The sequence below is a fragment of the Procambarus clarkii genome, chromosome 94 (genome assembly GCF_040958095.1).
Source record: "Procambarus clarkii isolate CNS0578487 chromosome 94, FALCON_Pclarkii_2.0, whole genome shotgun sequence".
In the NCBI taxonomy this organism is placed as follows: domain Eukaryota; kingdom Metazoa; phylum Arthropoda; class Malacostraca; order Decapoda; family Cambaridae; genus Procambarus; species Procambarus clarkii.
Window position 1 is genome coordinate 5,226,793 of NC_091243.1, and position 24,042 is coordinate 5,250,834.

Sequence of the window (24,042 nt, forward strand, 5' to 3'; positions counted from 1 at the left end):
ACACCGCCCTCCCTCTTGACAGGTTAGAGGTAACTTCCCCTCTGAGGTTACCTCTGGGTGGCGCGTCTGCCTCCTCTGCAGGAACCCATGTAGAGCGCCTCCTTAGAACTCACCTGAAATAACTGTCGCATTGAAACTTTTTTGAAACTGCGAAATGAGAAAGGAAATATGGAACAGATAAATCTTGGGCAACATGAAAGTTTATTGTCAAGGAGAATTAAATAATGACCTTCGATAGGGAGAACGCGAAGAATTTAAGGAACGAGATAAGGTAATTTAGGAGAAATTGCTAAGCCATTATGACTATATAGCACTTGGAAGGGATACGAGGATAAGGATTTAGGATGGGACGAGTCTGTGCATTAATTGACCAGGAGGTAGAGTTCGGGGGCTGATGTTCGACCGTGCTAGCGGATCTCGCCGATTACAATTGAGTTAAGAGAGCACAGGTGGCGGTATGATGGCGTCCTGGTGCATTGTGAGCTGGCGGATGGGTGCAGCTAGGGGCGGGGTGGTGGAGGCATGGTATCAACCTGGCTAACCTGCGTACACGGCATGATATCAAGGTCACTCCCCACCCCACCTACATGGTTCCCTGCCTCCTTTATGTACCTCCCTACCGGCCCCCTGACCTTCCCTGGCCCAGTCTGCCGGCCCCCTGACCCTCCCTGGCCCCGTCTGCCGGCCCCCTGACCTTCCCTGGCCCCGTCTGCCGGCCCCCCTGACCTTCCCTGGCCCCGTCTGCCGGCCCCCTGACCTTCCCTGACCCCGTCTGCCGGCCCCCCTGACCCCGTCTGCCGGCCCCCTGACCTAACCTGACCTTCCCTAGCCCCGTCTGCCGGCCCCCTGACCTAACTTGACCTTCCCTAGCCCCGTCTGCCGGCCCCCTGACCTGCCCTGGCCCCGTCTGCCGGCCCCCTGACCCCGTCTGCCGGCCCCCCCCTGACCTAACCTGACCTTCACTGGCCCCGTCTGCCGACCCCCTGACCTTCCCTGGCCCCGTCTGCCGGCCCCTCTGACCCCGTCTGCCGGCCCCCCCCCGACCTTCCCTGGCCCCCCCTGACCTTCCCTGGCCCCCCCCTGACCTTCCCTGGCCCCCCTGACCTTCCCTGCCCCCCTGACCTTCCCTGACCCCGTCTGCTGGCCCCCGACCTTCCCTGACCCCGTCTGCTGGCCCCCCCCCCCCTGACCTTCCCTGGCCCCGTCTGCCGGCCCCCTACCAACTTCCGTCCGTACCTAATTAATTGCGTACTGACCCTGCCCTGGTGGCCCCTCCGTGCGTGTCCACAGTCACCTCAGAGAGCAGGGACCCCGTTTTATCTAGGGCTGAGCTCTGTATAAATAATGACATGTATGCATGTACATTGTCGATGGTGTGCTGTTACTAGGCTTTTATTCCAGTAAATGGAAGGAATATTCCCAGAACAAATGTTTTCGAAAGAAAATTGTACAGGTTCATACAGGAAGTGCCGGATCATCCTGGCTGTGATGACTTGTGGAACCTACCTTGTGGACATGTCGCCTCCAACATCTGCAATATAAGAAAAGATCTTATTTGATATTGTCCTGGGTAACGGATTACCCGTTACGGGCTATTCATGCCCGTGCCTCCTCTTGGGTGGCTTTATCTTCTTCAGTCATCAATCGGATTACCCGTGGCGTCCGCGTTTAGTATGTGGGGTTACCTGGTTGATACCTGGTTGATGGGGTTCTGGGAGTTCTTCTACTCCCCAAGCCCGGCCCGAGGCCAGGCTCGACTTGTGAGAGTTTGGTCCACCAGGCTGTTGCTTGGAGCGGCCCGCATACCCACCACAGCCCGGTTGGTCCGGCACTCCTTGGAGTGCCGGACTGTAACGGGGGGTGGGGGAAATGGCTCTATCTTGTCCATTATTCCACCCCCCAGTTAACTAACGAGGCCGGGGGAAACAGCTCTCTCTAGTCCATTATCCCGTCCCCAGTTAGCTAACTATTCTAGAGCACCTCCAGAGTTCCTAAGGCAACCTCTCTCGTTCAACACCTTGTAACCTAGGTATTTGACTACCTAGATGCTAAGACTACAAGGCGTCGTCACTTGATCAGCTACCCGAAACTCTAGAGAGAACTCTAGAATACAGAATCATAGCCACAAACGTATAAGAGAAAACGAAAGGAAAGAAAAGAATAGTGAAGTAATTGGTGAGGGTTTGGGGTGAGAGAGGTAGAGGTGGGAGGGGCGAGGAGGGTCATTAGTTGAAAGTGAGAGTTTAGAGAGTGGTGGAGGGAGAGGTGTAGATAGGTAGAAGTAGAAGAGTAGATAGTAGAAGAGTAAATAGTAGAAGACGAAATGCTGCCACCATCCATTCATGATCATTACATACAAGACAAGGAATGGAACTTGCCTGTATCACAAAATTCTCAAAGGATGTTATCATGAGTTCATTATTAGTATGTTCCCTCTGTACCATGTATCAACTCCAAACATGTACTCATTTATATCATGAACCCAGTAACCACAGAGGCTTTCTCAAATCCTCAACTCAAGGCTCTAGGGAACAAAGTTAAACACAATTTAAATAATAAATTCATAATTATATTTCACATGAAGTATCATAATTTAGCAATTCAATTAAAATGTTCCAGTTTAATATGCAAAGTGAGTCATCATCCAAGAATTCGAGAACCCTACAACTTGACTGCCCCTGATCATCACACAACATATGTAAACACGACCAAGTCACCTTACTGCTCAACTCACCGAGGACTGAGTCTAAGTTGAATAGAGAGGGGGGGGGGGTCTGCAATTTTCAGGCAGCGTCACCCCCCGTCTGGTGACGGCCTATCTCGACGGCTGGCCTCTGCTCTGCTCCGCTGGCCGGTCTCCTATTGCTTCATGCTCGATAGCTCTCCGAGTTTATATTGGGGAACCTAGTAGCTAACTCCGCCCACAAGTAGATAGCCTCCGGCACTACCAAGCCACTCCTTAAACGTCGGCATGTTTGAAGGCTACCCGGCTCCAATTATACGCTTAGCGGAAGCAAGGTGAAATTCTCATGATCTGACCTCAGGTCACTTGGGGTCGTTAACGGTTAGAGGTGTGAGATCTCAGGCAGACAACTGGCGCCTCTCCGATCCTTGTCTGTGACTCATGTACTCTATGTATGTATTAACCTAAACCAAACACTTTTACAGTGTTACAGGACCAACCATGGGGTGTTCTCCATGCTTGAATGTTGGTATGTGGGAGATTGGAAGAAGGTCAACTCCGTACATGATGATGTTGGTGTTGGTGTATTATTTTAACACATAAGTACGTGTGTGTTTGTGCAGCTGCCCTAGATTATATGAAGGAGAGCACAGTGTGTCAAGAACTAGCTTCGTGATGCTAACTTATGTTGGACGGTAGAGTGACGGTCTCGCTTTCTGCAGATTGACATTCAATCCCCGATCGTCCAAGAGGTTAAGGGACCATTCCTTTCCTCCCCCGTCTCATCCCAAATTCTTATCCCTTCCCAGTGCTATATAATCGTAATGGCTTGTCGCTTTCCCCATAATAGTTCCCTTCCCTTCCAGATGGGTAGATAATACAAAATCACCACGACCACCCAGGATGGCTAGTCTTAGAGACATGTGATCAGTAGTCTGCACCAGCAGACTCTGGGTGCTGTCACGTCTGCCATGTTTATGAGGCCGCATAGACTCGTAGAGCCATGAACACCTGCGAGAGTTTTAACTGTGATACCTTGTGTGGTTAGATTGGTGTGACAGGTTGTGTCAAAGGTATTATTGGTCTCTGAGCCCAATGTTGCAGTGTTCTGTTCTCGTGAAGGCGCTGCTGATGAGCTGGTAAGATCAGGGCAATGGTGGCTCTCGCAGAGGGCTCTGACTCTTTATTTTTGGCCTCCTGGTTGATGGGGTTCTGGGAGTTGTTCTACTCCCCAAGCCCGGCCCGAGGCCAGGCTCCAAGCAACAGCCTGGTGGACCAAACTCTCACAAGTCAAGTCTGGCCCCGGACCGAGCTTAGGGAGTAGAAGAACTCCCAGAACCCCATCAACCAGGTAACCAGGCTTGACTTGTGAGAGTTTGGTCCACCAGGCTGTTGCTTGGAGCGGCCCGCAGGTCCACATACCCACCACAGCCCGGTTGGTCCGGGCTATCTAAGTACTCCTCTTCCATATACTACACCACTGGGTGATTTATTATTTTTCCTGATACCAGTACTTGACCTAGTACCTGGAGCGGGAAAATGGTTCTGTAATGCAGGCGATGAGTCACAATAACGTGGCTGAAGTATGTTGACCAGACCACACACTAGAAGTTGAAGGGACGACGACTTTTCAGTCCGTCCTGGACCATTCTCAAGTCGATTGTGACAATCGACTTGAGAATGGTCCAGGACGGACCGAAACGTCGTCGTCCCTTCAACTTCTAGTGTGTGGTCTGGTCAACATGGTTGTGTAATCTGTCGTGTATATTTGGTTTTACCTGGACTCTTGGTTAATCTGGTAGTGACCTTTGTAAAGTATGCGGAGAATAGTTGGGAGGCCAGAGCTGCCGTCACCGTGTATACTGGTAGCTTTGTCAGTACCAGTGTGTTTATTTTGCTATGCCTGGTGGTGTCTTCTTCTTCAAGTCTCGCAGTGTTCTTTGGATCTCTTCGATGGTTAAGTTGCTCACAAGGTGGCCCTCGTTCCGGTAGTTGTTAAGCTCTATTGTTTGCGAAGATAGTCAGGTCACAGCTGTTATTTACTTGTAATGTCTCTAAGACAAAAGTTTAAATTGTTTTTCACTTCACACCGTATTTGTTCTCAAGTTTGTTGTATTTACAAGAAGTAATATAGCCGGGATTTTTACACGAGCCCAAATCACCTGCCGGTAAATGACTCCTCTGTTGTAAGAAATCTCTCAACACAGTAGGATTGCTCGTCCTCCCGTCTTTTTTTTTTTTTTTTTGCAGGTTTGTACTTGCAAGTTTTTTTTAGTCTTCATGCAAGAAGTGCCGGATCCACCAGGCTGTAGTGGATATGCATGCAAGCAGGCTGCTCCAAGCAACACAGCCTGTTTGGACCAAGTTATGACAAGTCGTGCCGGGCTCAGGGAGTATAAGCACTCTCAGAACACTCTCAAAGTATGCTCCAGGTATACTTGTTCTTCCTTGGTACAATTGTTGTCCTGAGGCGCCCTTAATGCAAGATATGTCTTGGCTGAGGTTTTCTGAACTTTTTTTCTTTCAATTTTCCTGGCATTGCAGGATCTTTTTGGATTGACCTTATCAAATCCTTCCCAGAATGTGTATACTGGAATGTGTATAGTGGGAGCCGGTCGGCCGAGCGGACAGCACACTGGACTTGTGATCCTGTGGTCCCGGGTTCGATCCCGGGCGCCGGCGAGAAACAATGGGTAGAGTTTCTTTCACCCTATGCCCCTGTTACCTAGCAGTAAAATAGGTACCTGGGTGTTAGTCAGCTGTCACGGGCTGCTTCCTGGGGGTGGAGGCCTGGTCGAGGACCGGGCCGCGGGGACACTAAAGCCTCGAAATCTCAAATAACCTCAACATCTCAAGATAACCCTTCTGATGAAGGTACCTTGGGGGGAAAGAGGGAGAGGAGGAGGAGGGGGGGGGGGACGAGCAACTCCTACTTTGCTGAGAGATTTCTTACATAGCTGAGTCATTTACCCGCAGGTGACTAGGGCTGGGTGTGAAAATCCCAGATATATTACTTCCCCTCACGTCCTACTCATTAAGCTCTCGCCTTCCCCTCATCTCAAATTCACCTCACAACAAGCTCAAATGAAAGTCATGCTGGCTCAATTGAACCGCCCCCTACCTCCCTCCCCCCCCCCCATCTCTCCCTCAACCCCCCCATCTCTCCCTCAACCCCCCCATCTCTCCCTCAACCCCCCCATCTCTCCCTCAACCCTCCCATCTCTCCCTCAACCTCCCCATCTCTCCCTCAACCTCCCCCATCTCTCCCCCGACCCCCCCATCTCTACCCCAACCCCCATCTCTACCCCCCCTCTCTCCACGCCCCACTAATAAGATTTTATCGACTGCCGTGACACTGGACAGGTGCGAATAGACAAAGTGGAGGTGCCAAAGGCATGGCAGGAACAAAGGTTGTGCTGGTATTCAAGAGAGGAGACAGGCTAGAGCTCTGCCAGTGTCACTCAATGGTTTCCTTTTGTAGACCAACTTAATTAAGGCATACATGTATTAAATACGGTAGTCTCAGACCACGAAGGAAGGATTGAAGCAGGAATTTCCTTGTGTACTTTCGTATTTAATAATACATCTTCAGAAGGATATTTCATCGTGTTAATTGTCGTGATTTACATGTATTAAATACACAAGTATAAAAAAACACAAAACATGTACCTCTCAGAAAGATAAGAATGTCGTACGTGAAAACCTAGAATGATTATACGGAAGGAAAAATTGAGATAAATACCGAAGTGGCTGCCAGTGTCTCAACAAAGGAGAAATAAACCTTGAGAGGCGAGATCACAGAGTACAGACTGACACTTGTACCAGACGAGGAAGTATCACAGCCTGGTACATGGCCGCATCATTTCTGGTATACGTAAATTACCTAAATGGGGGAAGCTGGTACATTGGTATCGGTGTTTGTAAACAATGCAGACTTTATGGAGAGTGCATGACGTCCTGGATACATTTTCAGGATGGGAAGGGAATTATCAGGGGGAAAGCACCAAGCCATTACGACAATGTGGCACTTGCAAGGGGTCAGGATAAGGATTTGGGATGGGACGGAGGGGAGGAATGGTGACCAGAGAAACTATTTATAGGCTAATTGATATATTTTGGGTTTGGAAAAATGGCTACTAGATTTCAATTCAGATAAATGCACGGTAATGCGAATTGTGATGAAAGCAAGATGATCCATTGAACGGAAAAAAATGCATAATCCCTAGCTTACCTTGTGTAGCTTCCGGGGACCAACAGCCCCGCTGCCCGGTCTCCGACCAAGCCTCCTGGTTGGCCCGCTGCTCAACCAGGCCTAGCACCAGGGACTCACCTAAATCTGATAACAGCAACATAAGTGAAACTAGCAAATATAACAGCATTTAGGAAGGTGTAGGCGGCGGTGAGAATGGTGTACAAGGCATGACAAGAGCGCCCTCGGGCACGTGCCGCTTGGTGTAGAAGGCCATCCCAAGGAACACAATAAATATCCAGAAGAATGCAATTCGCCGTGCTTAGAAGAGGCAGGATCGATTAAATATAAAATACCGTATATAATCATCACGGGAATTTAATACATTTTATGGGCGGAACAAACCTCTACACACGAGTTACAGGGGGGTGTAAGGGTTAGTTTATTATTATTATTATTACATATAGTTTGAAGAACTATATGTAATAATATAGTAACCTGCATAGCTATGCAGGTTACATATAGTTTTTCCTGCCATGTACCCCAAACCCATCCGTTAGGCGGCGATGGAAAATATTGAAAGTTTTTTTTGCCTACGGGTAGTATGCTATTGGCGTGGACTAGAGGAAGAGCTGGTAGAAGATAAGACATTAGCTGGGTGAGACGACTGGCACTGCTGAGGTGAGGTAGAGGAGCTTCATCCTGCAGCACCTGTTGATACGGGCTCACCATAGCCCGTGCTACTTGGAACTTGTTCCGTGTAGCTGAATCTATAACATGACATCTACTTGGACACTACTGGAGAGGCCGGGCTGGGTCGTGTGGGGGTGTTGGTGTGTGTGGTGTTGCGGCACAGCTGGCCTCGGCAGGTGGTGGTGGTGGTGGTGCCTGGCCGGCAGGAAGGGCCTCAATCACACCAAGTGGAGGGCGATGGACCTCTTCCCTTGTTGCGCCGCCTGGTCTGGCATGTTCTTGTGCCAGTGATCCAACAAGTGCTATGGGTTCCCTGTATCGGTGCCGTGACGGCTGGTGTTGAAGTACCATCTGGAGGATGAGGTACACACGTCAGGCTCACCCAGGAGCTGAGCCACAATCCTGTCCTCCACCCAGGTCTCCTCCTCCACCCAGGTCTCCTCCTCCACCCAGGTCTCCTCCTCCACCCAGGTCTCCTCCTCCACCCAGCTCTCGTAACTCCTGTTAGGTTTAAACTGGTAGCGACGAGTTTAAGAACTGGATAAGCACCTCCAAAGGATACCTGATGAGCCAGGCTGTGATTCATACGTCAGGCGGCGAGCAGCCGCGTCAAACAGCCTCGTTGACCAGTCCAGCAACGAGGAGGCCTGGTTGACGACCGGGCCGCGAGGACGCTAAAGCCCCGGAAACATTCCCAGGTAACTCCAAGATGACGTGTAGGGCTTGAGGTAGTTCAGGAGCCATGAGTCAGTGTGATAGCTAAGGGTTCTTGGATAACAGTGACAGATGTGTAGTGTGGCAAGTCGGTTCAACCTGTCCTCTCGGATAGTACATCGCATTACAACGTTCGAATCCCAACCATCAAAATATGACGATGCATAATATAAATCGGCGGCTCGCAAAATTGACGGGTTGTGAGTCCTCTGTTAGGATAGATTCGGACAATTTAGTACGTATTTTTGTGACGTTGTTAGAGAGGTCACGACCTCTCCGTAGAGTGCAGTCGCACCTCCACAGATCTCCAGTATCAGCTAATGATACTGGTAATGGCTCAAAAGGGCCACCACTTACGGGCTATTCATCCCCGTGCCACCTTTTGGGTGGCTTAATCTTCATCAATCAATCAATCGACGGGCATAAATAGCCCGTAAGTGGTAGAATTTTTTAGATTGAATGTGATCTTTGGTCGTGAAAGGATATATAGTGCGTACTGTGCTCGCATTTAAACTGTCAGTGGCTACTGTGTGACTGCTATCGCGGGGGAGGATACTGCTCTTAGGGGGAGTGATACCAGCACCCTTATAAGACACAGGCAACCCTAGTGAGCGTGCATGGCAAGGTGCGGGTGGGCAGAGCTGTTCACGACATGCACTCACACACTGCCAGCAACAAAAAACTCACTCGCTGGCCGGCCACGGTGATAGGCCCAGGGCCACCAGGCACTTGGGTGGGTGGGTGTGTGGGTGTGTGTGGGTGTGTGTGGGTGTGTGTGGGTGTGTGTGGGTGTGTGTGGGTGTGTGTGGGTGTGTGTGGGTGTGTGTGGGTGTGTGTGGGTGTGTGTGGGTGTGTGTGGGTGTGTGTGGGTGTGTGTGGGTGTGTGTGGGTGTGTGTGGGTGTGTGTGGGTGTGTGTGGGTGTGTGTGGGTGTGTGTGGGTGTGTGTGGGTGTGTGTGGGGGTGTGGGTGTGGGTGTGGGTGTGGGTGTGGGTGTGGGTGTGTGGGTGTGTGTGTGTGTGTGTGTGTGTGAGTGAGTGAGTGTGAGTGTGAGACCAGTATCTGGGGGGGGGGGCGTAGAGTGCGTGGCTCACCAGCGTGACCGTCGGTGGTGATGCAGGCATATTTGGCGCCACTCACGTCTCGCATAACGGGCCCCGGCGTGGACACACACTCTGCCTCTTGCATCCAACACGTTACATGCAGTAAAAAAAACGTTGCAACTTAAACAACGGTTCTAAACTATGTATACCTATTTTAGTTACCCCTTTAATGTGACACAAATATTACAATTTCTGTGCCAGTCTGTGAAAATTATTTTGTTGAAAACTCTTGTCATTCTCAGTTTCTTAAAAAAGAGAAATTGCTAGAGGCGTGCATGTGTGGGGGGAGGTGTTACCCGTCATGCTGGCGGCCTCCGACACGACTGAGAGAAGCCAGGCTGTGGAAACCCTCCTAAGTTATATAAGAATATAGTTGGTCAACTAGCCATGGATAAAGGTGTTTGGACCAGCTACTCTTGTATGGTCGCAGTTGTCCAGTGTGAATATGGTGGAGGCCCCGGCCAGCATGGTGGAGGCCCCGGCCAGCATGGTGGAGGCCCCGGCCAGCATGGTGGAGGCCCCGGCCAGCATGGTGGAGGCCCCGGCCAGCATGGTGGAGGCCCCGGCCAGCATGGTGGAGGCCCCGGCCAGCATGGTGGAGGCCCCGGCCAGCATGGTGGAGGCCCCGGCCAGCATGGTGGAGGCCCCGGCCAGCACGGTGTAGGGCCCGGCCAGCACGTGTATCTATGTATTTACGTATGTAGGTTAGCTTAGCATTTTAAAAGCACCGAATCACCTTCTGTGGTTGTGTTCAATAAACCCTTGAACTATATGTTAAACACTTCTCTAACCCTGTCCATGGAGGACAGAAGAAAATGTATATATGCTGGTTAGCATTGTAAATGTGTGGCCACGTCTGTGGTAGGAAAAAAAAAAAAAAAAGCACGGACAAGGGCTCGACCAGCACGGTGTAGGGCCCGGCCAGCACTGACATGTGCCACTGCTCACAGTTGACCTGAGAGGGGCAGGTGTCCAGGGTGCCTACATCTGTGTCTAACACTCGCGTCATTATTTTCTTCTTGGGCAGCACAAAGGTCACGGAGAATACTTCATCCTTCTCTTTTACGCGCTCGGCTAATTGGCCGTGATCACTGGCATGGTGGCAGCTGTTAACATGTCGTGGGCATTACTCTCCACAAGTGCGACTACACGTAATGAGAAGAGCTCACCAGGTGGGTGGCCTTGGCCCAGGCTCGCTTCACGTTACTATCATCTCTTGAGACTGCATCTGGGATGCTCTTGGACGCAGGTTCGAATCCTCGTCACGGCCCTTGTGAATGTGTTCTCTTGACTGGAATGGCGGTCAGCAGAGTGGTTAACGACGGGCGATGAGTAAAGCGAGGCAACAGCTGCAGGTGTGGACGATCTCGTGGACTGGCAGGTGTGAATGAGGCGCGACTAATGACTCCACTACTGGAGTCCGGAGTCTGTTTATGACAACATGGTGGAGAGAGACGTCCTCCACACTCGTACAAATTGGGTAACTTTACATTAAATTGTCATTTTTTAAGTACTCGAGTCACGATAACAGCAGACCATAATGTACTGTATAATTTAGATTAGACATTTTATTTGTAGGGGCCCACCACCGTCTGTGGCACTGGTGCGTGTAGGGGCCCACCACCGTCTGTAACACTGGTGTGTGTAGGGGCCCACCACCGGCTGTAACACTGGTGGGTGTAGGGGCCCACCACCGTCTGTGGCACTGGTGCGTGTAGGGGCCCACCACCGTCTGTAACACTGGTGGGTGTAGGGGCCCACCACCGGCTGTAACACTGGTGGGTGTAGGGGCCCACCACCGTCTGTAACACTGGTGGGTGTAGGGGCCCACCACCGTCTGTAACACTGGTGGGTGTAGGGGCCCACCACCGTCTGTAACACTGGTGGGTGTAGGGGCCCACCACCGTCTGTAACACTGGTGGGTGTAGGGGCCCACCACCGTCTGTAACACTGGTGGGTGTAGGGGCCCACCACCGTCTGTGGCACTGGTGCGTGTAGGGGCCCACCACCGTCTGTAACACTGGTGGGTGTAGGGGCCCACCACCGGCTGTAACACTGGTGGGTGTAGGGGCCCACCACCGTCTGTAACACTGGTGGGTGTAGGGGCCCACCACCGGCTGTAACACTGGTGGGTGTAGGGGCCCGCCACCGTCTGTAACACTGGTGGGTGTAGGGGCCCACCACCGGCTGTAACACTGGTGGGTGTAGGGGCCCACCACCGTCTGTAACACTGGTGGGTGTAGGGGCCCACCACCGGCTGTAACACTGGTGGGTGTAGGGGCCCACCACCGTCTGTAACACTGGTGGGTGTAGGGGCCCACCACCGGCTGTAACACTGGTGGGTGTAGGGGCCCACCACCGGCTGTAACGCTGGTGGCTGTAGGGGCCCACCACCGGCTGTAACACTGGTGGCTGTAGGGGCCCACCACCTATGTAGTTAGTGTAACTTTCACCCGTGTCCGTAGGCTAACTTTTCAGATTGGCAACAAAGTGAAAGCCAGATACCCAAACTAACCAATGAGTAGCGCTGACCTTCTCTCTCTTGAACACGGGTTCGTGGCTTAGTAGTAGTTAATTTTTTGCATGGTCGTGGCGCAGCGGTGAAGTGATGGTGAGAGGTGATTGTTAAAGTGGGGGGGGGGGCCATGGGGGGGGGGGGGGGTGACGAGACGCTGGTGGGGGTGATAGTTATGGTGGTGGTGCACCCAATACCCATTCTGTCAGTGGGTAAAAGTTAAGAGGCACATAATGGGTTCAGGAACTGAACACCCTCTCTCTCTCTCCCCCCTCTCCCATTTTTTTTAAGCTGAGCAAGTTAGAGTATTAATAATCTAGTTACAGGATTTAACATATAGCAACAGGTATTCCCAGTTTAACAAGAGGGTCAAGACCAGAGTTTAGTATAGTTATTTAATGAACCCCCCCCATATACTCGTCCTGTGTGTGAATGGTAGAAAGCTGTACCTCGAGGTTACCTTGTATGGGACATTAAGTATGGGACAGTATGGGTTAAAGTATTAGACCTGATGATCTTTAAGCTAAACAGGTTAGACATTTGTAGTGAGGTGGGTGTATATAAATTTCATTTGCCTATCGCGCACCTCATGCCCATACATTGGCTGTGGATGGAAAGTTACTCACCCGCGTGCAATACCCTGCACGGTAGGCAAACTTGGCATATCTACACACGCACGCACGCCGTGTATGTATATATCATCCCGGACGTAGGTTCGAACCCTCATCACGGCCCCTTGTGGATTTGTTCATTGGCATATGTCATAAGATTTCTGACAGTAGTAAGATTTCTTGGTCCTGTTGGACCAAGTTCTCACAAGTGAATCCTGACCTCGGGTCGGGCTTAGGGAGTAGAACTACTCCCAGAACCCCATCAAGCAATACAAATTTATGAAATACCTAAATAATATTGTAATTTGTGATGTATATCTAAATTCTGAATAAAATATTCACATTCTATCTCAGAGTTGCAGTGTGTGTGCGCGCAAAGTTTTGCTGACACAGTTTACATATGGTCAGGTCTACATAAACAGGTGCAGGCGACGAGTCACAATAACGTGGCTGAAGTATGTTGACCAGACTACACACTACAAAGTGAAGGGACGGCGACGTTTCGGTCCGTCCTGGACCATTCTCTAGTAGATTGCGATTTGAGAATGGTCCAGGACGGACCGAAACGTCGTCGTCCCTTCACTTTCTAGTGTGTGGTCAGGTCTACATAAACAGGTAATGCAAAACTCGAAGAGATTCGTAAACCGTGTCTAAGCCGAGCCGTAGTGACGTGTGGGAGTCTGGCCATTATTAGCTGGTCCATAGATGTGTGGGTGCTCATGCATAAAACATATGATGATAGAGGGAATAGCTAGTGTAGACTTCACTGTATGGCATCTACAGGGTGGTGTCGGAGGGTGTTACTGTTCTCGGGCTGCGTATAGGCAATCTAGGGACCATATTCACGAAGCAGTTACGCAAGCACTTACGAACCTGTACATCTTTTCTCAATCTTTGGCGGCTTTGTTGACAAGTATTAAACGGTTAATGAGCTCCGAAGCACCAGGACGTTGTTTATAACAACAGTTGATTGGGAAGTTTTCATCCTTGTAAACTGTTTAATAAATGTAACCAAATTCGTCAAAGATTGAGGAAAGATGTACAGGTTCGTAAGTACTTGCGTAACTGCTTCGTGAATCTGGCCCCAGGTTATCTAGACATGAAGTATTACACTTGGGACGAGTGTGTGGGGTACTTCAGGGAAGTCCTTTACAATCTGTGGCTTATCGTTGTAGTGCGTGGCCGGACCTTCGGTGCAGGACGGCCGCACTCACCCGGCTACATGGACACTTCACCAGCACTCATCCGGCCCCAAGCTTCCTCTGGGTATAATTGCCTGATTATGCCTTAACCGAACGTGGGGCATGTAATGTAATGGTACCCTACCCACAGCATACCTTCATCTAGGTCCCGCATAGCATTATCGTTAACTGCCTCTCCACTTGTTTCATTTTCTTGCTACTACGAGTTAAGATGTTTTCATGCATTTCTATGGTCATCTGCATGAAATTTCCTTCTGTGGTGTCTCGTTCTGCCGTTGCATCTAGTTTTTTTCGTCCTTATCTACCGATGATCTTGTATACAAAGGTCATGTCTGTTTCGTCTCTTAAGTGATGAAGGAAGATCCGCCTTCCTTATCGTATTCGAAACCTTACATTTCTGGAACCAGTCTTGTGGCATTCCCAGAACCTTCTCGAACTTTGCCTTAGTGTTTTTTCTGCGTGTCGTGTCTTTCATTTTCCACATAAGGTATGTGGATTCTGTCCAGCTTGTCTATTCTTATCATAATCTTGTACATTGTACTCGTGTCTCAATTGATCCTTCTAGTGTCTTATTGTTTCCTTCAGCTTGTCGATTCTTGTATTATGGCACCACTAGCCTCTGGGGCTCTTAGTCTTCGTGTCACAATGTGCGAACTTTGATATCCTCATTAAAGTTGTATAAAGCGCCCGAATGTTTCCCAGTTTCGTGTGCGTTATGTGGATACAGACAGAAGACTGGAAAATGAAAAGTTCCCGTGCATGTCATCTGAGCTAAGGGCCGTTGACCTGTAGCCGTGACGCCGCGAAAGATACAAATCGTGCCCGCTCATTGAGCAGTATAGAATTAGGTGTTCATCGAACACAGTAAGTGACCTGAGAGGTCTAGCGTCACGGAGACCGTCCAGGATTTGATTTCAGTTGTCACTGCGTGCGTGTAGCCGGGAGCGGCCTACCATTGACACGTACAGCGGTCTGAAGGCAGACCCCTGTTGATTGTCCCGTCGTCTGATCGAGCCCATGGATTTAACAATTGCCACCTGGAGACAAGGTGGAGCATGTAATCAGTAACGAATTGTCTAGATTCACGCCCAGGTTCCGGCTGAATGCGAGTGCCGGTAAATTTACGATGTAGGGAAAGACGTATTTAGCGTCAGTGGTCACGACAGCTACACTGTATCATAGATCACCGTCCATAGAAGGAGACTTGATTCAGTGGAACAGGACACTTCATTTCTTGCCGAAGAGGAGCCTTCCAGTTGGCCAGTCGCCCCTGTGCCCGATGCCTCTAGCCATCTATAACACACAACTTGTTTCGAGAGTTCAACGCCCGGCCTTTAGTCGTCTGGTGGTGTCGCGGTAATGCAAGACGTTTGCTGACCACCATAACCCATTTGATCCGGCACTTCCAGTTGAAACCCTTTTTAATACCTTTTTGGGCATAACATTAGAATAGAAGAGGCTACAGAAGATCTATTGGTCCATGCGAGGCCGCTCTTTATAATCTGCCTCACATGAGTATAAATCTTGGGTCTGCCACACATCCAGCGACCCAAGATTCCTACTAATCATGACTCAGATATTTCTTGCATTTATATTTGACAATTTTAGTGTTCAGCTGTTAACTTAATTTTGTATCGTGAGAAAGTTACTTTTCTCAGCATTAAACTGCGTCTGTCACAGTGTTTAGTCCATCAAATTCATCCTGTAGCGATTTTGCATTTGAATTTATTTCTCTTTCAATTTTAGTATCATGGGCAAACTTGACCAGTCCTGTATAATGGGGAGTCCTGTGACTTAACGTAGTTTATAGTCAACAACAGAGGTCAGACCCCCAGACACTTGACCGATTACGTTTATGTTAATCCTCTGTTTACTTTGAGATAACCATGCCCTATGTCATATGTAAGATATCCCTTCTATGTCATATGTAAGATATCCCTTCTATGTCATATGTAAGATATCCCTTCTATGTCATGTGTAAGATATCCCTTCTATGTCATGTGTAAGATATCCCTTCTATGTCATGTGTAAGATATCCCTTCTATGTCATGTGTAAGATATCCCTTCTATGTCATGTGTAAGATATCCCTTCTATGTCATATGTAAGATATCCCTTCTATGTCATATGTAAGATATCCCTTCTATGTCATATGTAAGATATCCCTTCTATGTCATACTCCTCTACCTTCCTAAACAAACTCGTGATGAATGACATACCTGCCCTATACAAGTTAATTGGGCGATGCGTAGCGACCAATGGGGCGCTACGCTCTTTGGTTACAATGTAACAACGTATTAAATCGTAAAATAGTGCAAAAGTTGGTCTGCTGGTAGTGACGTCACAGATGACGCAAAATTGTGCTGGCGCCAGGTTTTTTTGAGCCTACTGGTCCGTGTTGAGGCGGCGCGGTATGTGGGGAAGTGGCGGGGGTGTGGGGGGTTGTGGTGGTTAGTGGGACAACCTTGTAATCATTAGGGGTGTGTGTTGTGGGTGAGTACAGCGGCGCGTGTTGGGGTCTGGGAGTCGTGTTGAACTTCTCACTGCCAGTCTTATCGACGTGACGGAGCCCGAATGTGTTCTTAGTTTTCTACCACTCTCCCTCTTCTCTCACATGTAATATCTCTCACCTGATCTCTCTGGTGCTTCTTCTCTCCTCCTTCATCTCATTCAGTTCTCCAATGCCACAAGTACCCCTCTGGGTCATCTTAGTGGATCCCCTGAGCTAAGTACTAAATCCCCCCCCCTCCCTATCCTTGTACTGTAACATATAACCTGTAGCCTAGACAGTCTTTAGCAGGCACTGCTCCTGTGTCAGGTAAGTTCACTACGGGCTCACCATAGCCCGTGCTACTTGGAACTTATTTCGAGTAGCTGAATCTATAACAACAACAACAGTCTTTAGGTGGGGCCTCCAGACGTCTTGTGGATTCATTAGAATTGATGATTGATAAAGATTAAGCCGCCCATGCCCATGGCACGGGCATGAATAGCCCGTAAATTAGAATCTCAGGTTCTGTAATTTATACAATGTCGTGGTCCAAAGGTAAGGTGCGTGGCTTGGGCAACCCGTGCTCACTCTAGGCTGTTTAAAGCAGCGGCCGTCCTCCCACACGCATTCATCGATTTTAACATTGTGTATTAAAAATAGTTTTTTTCTCTTATATACTTTAGTATACATAACAATTCTAAGTATAGTTAGGTGCTTAGGTTCTGATGACGATTATTTGTATTTGAAGTACGTGGGGTGAAGTATTTATTGAATTGTGGTTCGAACAGTGGATGTGAGCGAAGCACTTGTTCCGGAAGTGTTCGGACGTCATCAGTTAAGTCGTGTACATCCCGTCCTCCGAATAAAGACCCAAGTGATTCCATGCACCCGCCACAACCCGCTGTTTATGAATGAAAAACGGCTTACATGCGACTCACAACTGATTACGTTCGAACACTTCCGGAACAAGTGCTTCACTGACGAATTTTGTTCGAACCACAACGCTGTAAATGCTTCACCCACGTACTGCACAGCCCGTCCTCCAAACAAAGATCCAAAAGTGATTCCATGCACCCGCCAAACCCCCTGTTTATGAATGAAAAGCGGTTTACACACGACTCACAACTGCTGACGTTCGAACACTTCGGGAACAAGTGCTTCACTGACGAGTTTTGTTCGAACCACAACGCTGTAAATGCTTCACCCACGTACTACAAATACAAATAATCGCCAATATAACCTAAACACCTAACCTAACCTAACCTATGCCTATATATGCACAATATGCTAATATATTATGATATTAATTTATATTTGAGAAAATTTCTATTTTGAATTAACAGCATGTAAAAATTTATGAATGCGCCTGTGGGGTTGACCGCTGGATGGAATGAGCTTGAGTCGAGGACGGGTTGGAGGCCGAAGCTCTGTCGACCGAGCTATTGAGTAGTCTTAATAAGGAATGGAATATTTATTTCCACGGAAGTGTGAATGACAATTTAACGAGCCTGGTTCTTTGTATGGGAGGACGAGCTGGCTTGGGAGTACCCAGATCAAGGGTTCGAATCCACATATTTCTCCAAGTTATTTTCTCATTGATATTCAACGTTAGTTTACCAGACCACACACTAGAAGGTGAAGGGATGACGACGTTTCGGTCCGTCCTGGACCATTCTCAAGTCGATTGTGTCGACTTGAGGATGGTCCAGGACGGACCGAAACGTCGTCGTCCCTTCACCGTCTAGTGTGTGTGGTCTGGTCAACATACTTTAGCCACGTTATTGTGACTCGTCGCCTGCATTCCACGTTAGTGTCATTTCCTTGTGTACTTTTATACCCTGATTTTAACCCAGCTTTGTGTGCGGTTTACTCGTATCTTCACCCCACCACAGTCTCACCTGTAGGTAGAATATTGCCCATCATCCAACCTTTACCCAACATTCACTCACATTTTCCTCCAGTTTTAACCAACTTTTCTTCTCCTTTTTCCACATTTACCAGAATTTAACCCTCATCCTCCCGCCCCCCCTTTGTACATCTTTCCTCAGTTTTGGCAGGTTTCTTTACATTTATTAAACATGATCCCCTAAGTACTTCGCGGTAGTTTGTAGTAATAATAAGTGCCTGGTCGGTTATGGGCATTTGATGTGGTAATGAAATTGTTAATGAAACAATGATACTTTATTGAAGGATTGCGCGCGCGCGCGCGTGTGTGTGTGTGTGTGTGTGTGTGTGTGTGTGTGTGTGTGTGTGTGTGTGTGTGTGTGTGTGTGTGTGTGTGTGTGTGTGTGTGTGTGTGTGTGTTGGCGGGTGTATAGCGGGGCCGCCACGCTCCACGCCACCGTCAACCTCTATTGATTATCCTGTTTTATAGTGACTGAGATTCCCATGTCTATAGCTATCTCGGGGCCTCCCTCTCACTGTCCGTCCGTGCCTCTCTCCACCCACCCTCTGCCCGTCCGTGTCCCTCTCCCCCATCTTCCCTCTGTCCGTGCCGTGTCCCTCTCCCCCATCTTCCCTCTGTCCGTCCGTGTCCCTCTCCCCCATCTTCCCTCTGTCCGTCCGTGTCCCTCTCCCCCATCTTCCCTCTGTCCGTCCGTGTCCCTCTCCCCCATCTTCCCTCTGTCCGTGCCGTGTCCCTCTCCCCCATCTTCCCTCTGTCCGTCCGTGTCCCTCTCCCCGATCTTCCCTCTGTCCGTGCCGTGTCCCTCTCCCCCATCTTCCCTCTGTCCGTCCGTGTCCCTCTCCCCCATCTTCCCTCTGTCCGTGCCGTGTCCCTCTCCCCCATCTTCCCTCTGTCCGTCCGTGTCCCTCTCCCCGATCTTCCCTCTGTCCGTGCCGTGTCCCTCTCCCCCATCTTCCCTCTGTCCGTGCCGTGTCCCTCTCCCCCTTTCTTCCCTCTGTCCGTCCGTGTCCCTCTCCCCCATCTTCCCTCTGTCCGTCCGTGTCCCTCTCCCCGATCTTCCCTCTGTCCGTGCCGTGTCCCTCCCCCATTCTCCCTCCGTCCGTGTTCTATGGTGCCTTCTTGTGTACCGTGTGAACTGTCGCCTTTAAACTTCGGGAGTCTGGCTGGATGCCTCGGTAAATGTCCCGGAAACCTTAATGCTACAAGTGGGAGGCGCGGTCAAAGGTCAAGGTCAGAGGTGCCGCAGCTGCCCGCCACCTGAAGGTCAAGGTCAGAGGATGCCACAGCTGTGCACCGCCACGTTGTTAAAAAGAAACTGGCGGTCCGGGATTCGGTGAAATAACACGATCCCCCTTTCTAATGCAACCTGTCTTTACTCTTCATGCAATGCAATATTGACAGTTTACAGCGTCACAATTCCAGCGCTCTAGTACCATTAATAACACCGGTATTACTGTTTCCTCGGACAATTGAGCATCGGGCTTGATAGGTTTGGAGGGTTGCCAAACCTCTTGTCACGCTTCTGGTGTGGCAAAACCCACATCAGATTTGACTTCAGATCGTGAGAGCGGAGTGAAGATACCCAATGTTTAGGCTGATGGCCGGCCACCCTCGGCAACGTCGCCACCAAGTGAGGTTGGTGTTGGAGAGTGTGAGCTTTGGTGGGTGGGAAGGGAACTGTCAGGGGGAAAGCGCCAAGTCATTACGACTATATAGCCCTGGGAAGGGGATCAGGATAAGGATTTGGGATGGGACGGGGGGGAAAGGAATGGTGCCCCAACCACTTGGACGGTCGGGGATTGAACGCCGACCTGCATGAAGCGAGACCGTCGCTCTACCGTCCAACCCAAGTGTGTGGGTGGTGGGTGAACAGTGTGTTGCTTATGTCAGGATTGTTGCTGCTGCTCTCAGTGTTAAGGTTATTATGTCTTGACTGTGTTAGAACAACATGTGTTGCTGCTGCTACTGATGTTCCTACTATAAGGTTCCTACTGATGTTGCTACTGCTGATACTCTTGCTGCTAATACAGCTGCTGTTGATGCTGCTGCTGCTGTTGAATGAATAAAATAATCGTTTAAAGATGATCTAGATAAACTTTTGAAATGAACAATATATTGGAATATCATAAATGTTAGAAAATATAGGCCTTTGAGCTTTTGGCAATAATAATAATATTGTCCAGCTGTTATCTGGTAATGTTTAAATTGTGAGGTGTGAATGCGAGAAAGATCTGGGAGACATCATTAGTGGGGGACCATGAACTAAAAACTAAAATCCATAACTACACAGAATAAGTAGGATACTGGGCTTTATTTCTACAAGTGCTAGCTAGTAATAGGACATAATATTTTTCAGCTTCTGAAGGATGACAACTCATCCCAGGAATATAAATATTCCTTAGGGAGAGAGATTAAAAAGCTTAACTAAAGTCTCTTTAGAAGGGCGAAGAGTAAAGAGTGGCAGGATTGAAGTATAAAATTAATAAAACCACACAACAGAAGGAATATTAATAAGGATTTAAATGCATGAACCAAATTTAACGCGAAACAATGGATATAAATTAGGTAAGTTTAGATTTTGTAAAGATTTGGGTTAATACTGATTTGGAAACAAGGTTGTACACTTATGGAACCGATTACCAGACTGTATAATAGACGTAGGATTGTTTCAAGCTTAGGTTACTTATATATTGAGTCTGGGTATAAATAGCTGCCTCGCATGGGTCAATAGACCTTCTGAAGTTGTTTTTATTCTGATGAAATTATTCTTACCGCTATTGCTTCTGGTGATGTTGGTATCGGTATTCATTAATTACGCTAGTGTTAAAACTCTCACATAACCCATCAACACGCCGCCACCACAAGTCCACTACGGGCTTACCATAGCCTCTGCTGCTTCAAACTTTTGTTCTCAGTAGTTGAATCTTAAACTACAACAGCAGCCACCGCCACCCTACTCGCATCACCCACCACCGCCACCCTACTCGCATCACCCACCACCGCCACCCTACTCGCGTCACCCACCACCGCCCACCCTACTCGCATCACCCACCACCGCCCACCCTACTCGCATCACCCACCACCGCCCACCCTACTCGCATCACCCACCACCGCCACCCTACTCGCATCACCCACCACCACCACCCTACTCGCATCACCCACCACCGCCACCCTACTCGCATCACCCACCACCGCCACCCTACTCGCATCACCCACCACCGCCACCCTACTCGCATCACCCACCACCGCCACCCTACTCGCATCACCCACCACCGCCCACCACACTCGCATCACCCACCACCGCCCACCACACTCGCATCACCCACCACCGCCACCCTTCTCGCATCACCCACCACCGCTCACCACACTCGCATCACCCACCACCGCCACCCTACTCGCATCACCCACCACCGCCCACCACACTCGCATCACCCACCACCGCCCACCACACTCGCATCGCCCACCACCGCCCACCCCGCTCGCATCGCCCACCACCGCCCACCCCGCTCGCATCGCCCACCACCGCCCACCCCGCTCGCATCGCCCACCACCGCCCACCCCGCTCGCATCGCCCACCACCGCCCACCCCGCTCGCATCGCCCACCACCGCCCACCCCGCTCGCATCGCCCACCACCGCCCACCCCGCTCGCATCGCCCACCACCACTCGCCACCACCATGAAATATGTGTAGTAGATATAATAGAGGAAAAATAGATTGGTTAGAATGGCGTGCTCCCAGAGCTTATAGCTTGTTTCTGCAGACACAGATAGTAAAAAAAAAACAGAAAATAGTAAATACACACCAAGGCCACCCCCCCTCTGAAAATCCTGTGCTCAATTCCTACAGTAGGACAAACTGTTGGCATGTTTCTTTTCACCTTATGCCTCTGTTCTCCTAGCAATAAATAGGCTCCCAGAAAGAAGGTAATTGTTGGGGGTTGCATCCTGGGGAAGGTCTGTAGTTGGCCTTAAGGGGGACCTCCATAATCCTGAGTACAGTACTGTTACAGGCTTCCTGTTCCGGACAATGAGGAAAATGTGATCACAAGTAGATTTAGTACAGTCTATTATATTACTGTAAAAGATAATCAAATATTTACAAAATTGTCATTACTGTATAAGATGTTCAAATTCAGATGGACACATACTGTACCTGGTTTGAGATGTGGATCCAGATTCATCACACACAACCATTTTCTTGATTTAGATTTTTTATTAATTTTAACCCCAAGAAACATAATTGACAAGCAGCTAGTTAAACTTATTACTGGTGTGAGATCTCAATAGTACTGTAGTTTGAGCTTCACTGTAGAATGCAAGTGAACTTTCTACAACTGCCGGGAGATTATTGGTGGCTCTTGTTCAGCAGTTAAGGATATATATATATATACACATTTGTACTGGATATCTATTAGTAATTCACAAAGGTTCACATACTTGGAGATGGGCATTGCACTGTGTTAATTTCTCCTTTCTGAAAAATGTTCAGTGTTTTCCTGCATTTATTCAAAACTTTTCATGGAAAGTACAATTCAGAATTAATATAAGCATATGTAAAATTGTAAGACTAACTCGGTATGTGCTAATTATGGTACTTTAGTTCCATTTTAATTTTCTCTCGACGGTGAGCCAAGAACTGAACATGCCGTAAGTTGATATAAACATTTTGATACTTACCTATCTTGTGGCTACCTTGTGGCGGTTCCGAGGATCAACGTTCCTGCAGCTCAGTCTCTGAACAGACGTCCTGGTTGGTCGTCTCCTCAACCAGGGAGTTGAATACTGCTGCTTGCAGCTTGATGTATGAATCACAGCCTGGATGGAGGTATTTATCGAGTTCTCTCTTGATCACTGTGAGAGGCCAGCTAGTTCTGCCCCTTGTGTGTAGCAGGAGTGTTGAAAAGTCTTGGGGCTTTGATGTTAGAGTTCTCCCTCTTTCCTCACATCTAGATTAGTCAACAGAGTATCTGAAAGTCACTCTTTGTGATATATAATACCTTAGATATTGTACTGCAGGTGCTTTGCTGGTTCTAAGGGCCACACACACAATTTTTAATCTTATTCCTAGAAAATACTTCCCTCCATAAGGAATGTGTTCCTGTGCACATTTTAGTAGTTAAGCAAATAGACATGGAGGTCAAATAGTTCTTGGCAATGAACAAGTTATTGAGTTGATTAAGCATGTCTTGATCAACTTGGACCTTTCAAGGCATTCTCTCTCTCTGATTTGGGGATTTCCTTCCAGGGTACTGTATTTGGACAGTTAAGGGAAATAAAAAGTTGTGTATTTCCCTGATCTTTTCCTCAGATACCATGCTGGTGAGAGATTGTGCTTGCTTGTTTACACATAGGTCACACTTACAAAACACACACATACCTGCTCACTGGAGACCCTGCACTCAGCTGTGGCAGTTATGGTGTTCCCTTTAGAGTGCAGCACTTTCAATATGGTCTCCCACTCTGGGATATTATTAGGCACAAATATCTCTTGTGATTATTGAGTATGTTGGGAATACTGTACTGTACACGTACAGTATAGTATATACTTCCACAACATGAGTGATGTTACTTCTCCCGGTTAGAGACTATATTTTATTGAAGAGGCTGGGCTGTTTCTATAAATTTTGCTTTGTTTTAACTTCATTTAATATTTGCTTTAAAATGCATGTTTTACTTTCAAGAGTGCAGTAATATCTTGACTTATTTTTTCATTATTTAGTTTTAATGTTTGATCATATGTTTAAATTATATTCTAATGTATTTTGTATTTGTACAGTATTTGGCATTTGGCAAAATTATTTCTTCATTAACCACATTAAACATCATCACATGGAATCCCTTTCATACTCCTAGAAAACTGCTTCATTAGACTAAATGTAAAGGGATTTGATTAGAGTAATAAAAACTAATGCTGTATGAGTTTTTATTATCTCTGTAC

General features: G+C 48.6%; 1 protein-coding gene across 4 annotated transcripts in view; it reads left to right on the top strand.

Annotated features, from left to right (window-relative positions):
* The window catches only part of brun (trafficking protein particle complex subunit brun), a 125,652-nt gene that overhangs the window by 65,508 nt on the left and 36,102 nt on the right, over window positions 1-24,042 (top strand). The window lies entirely within an intron of this gene.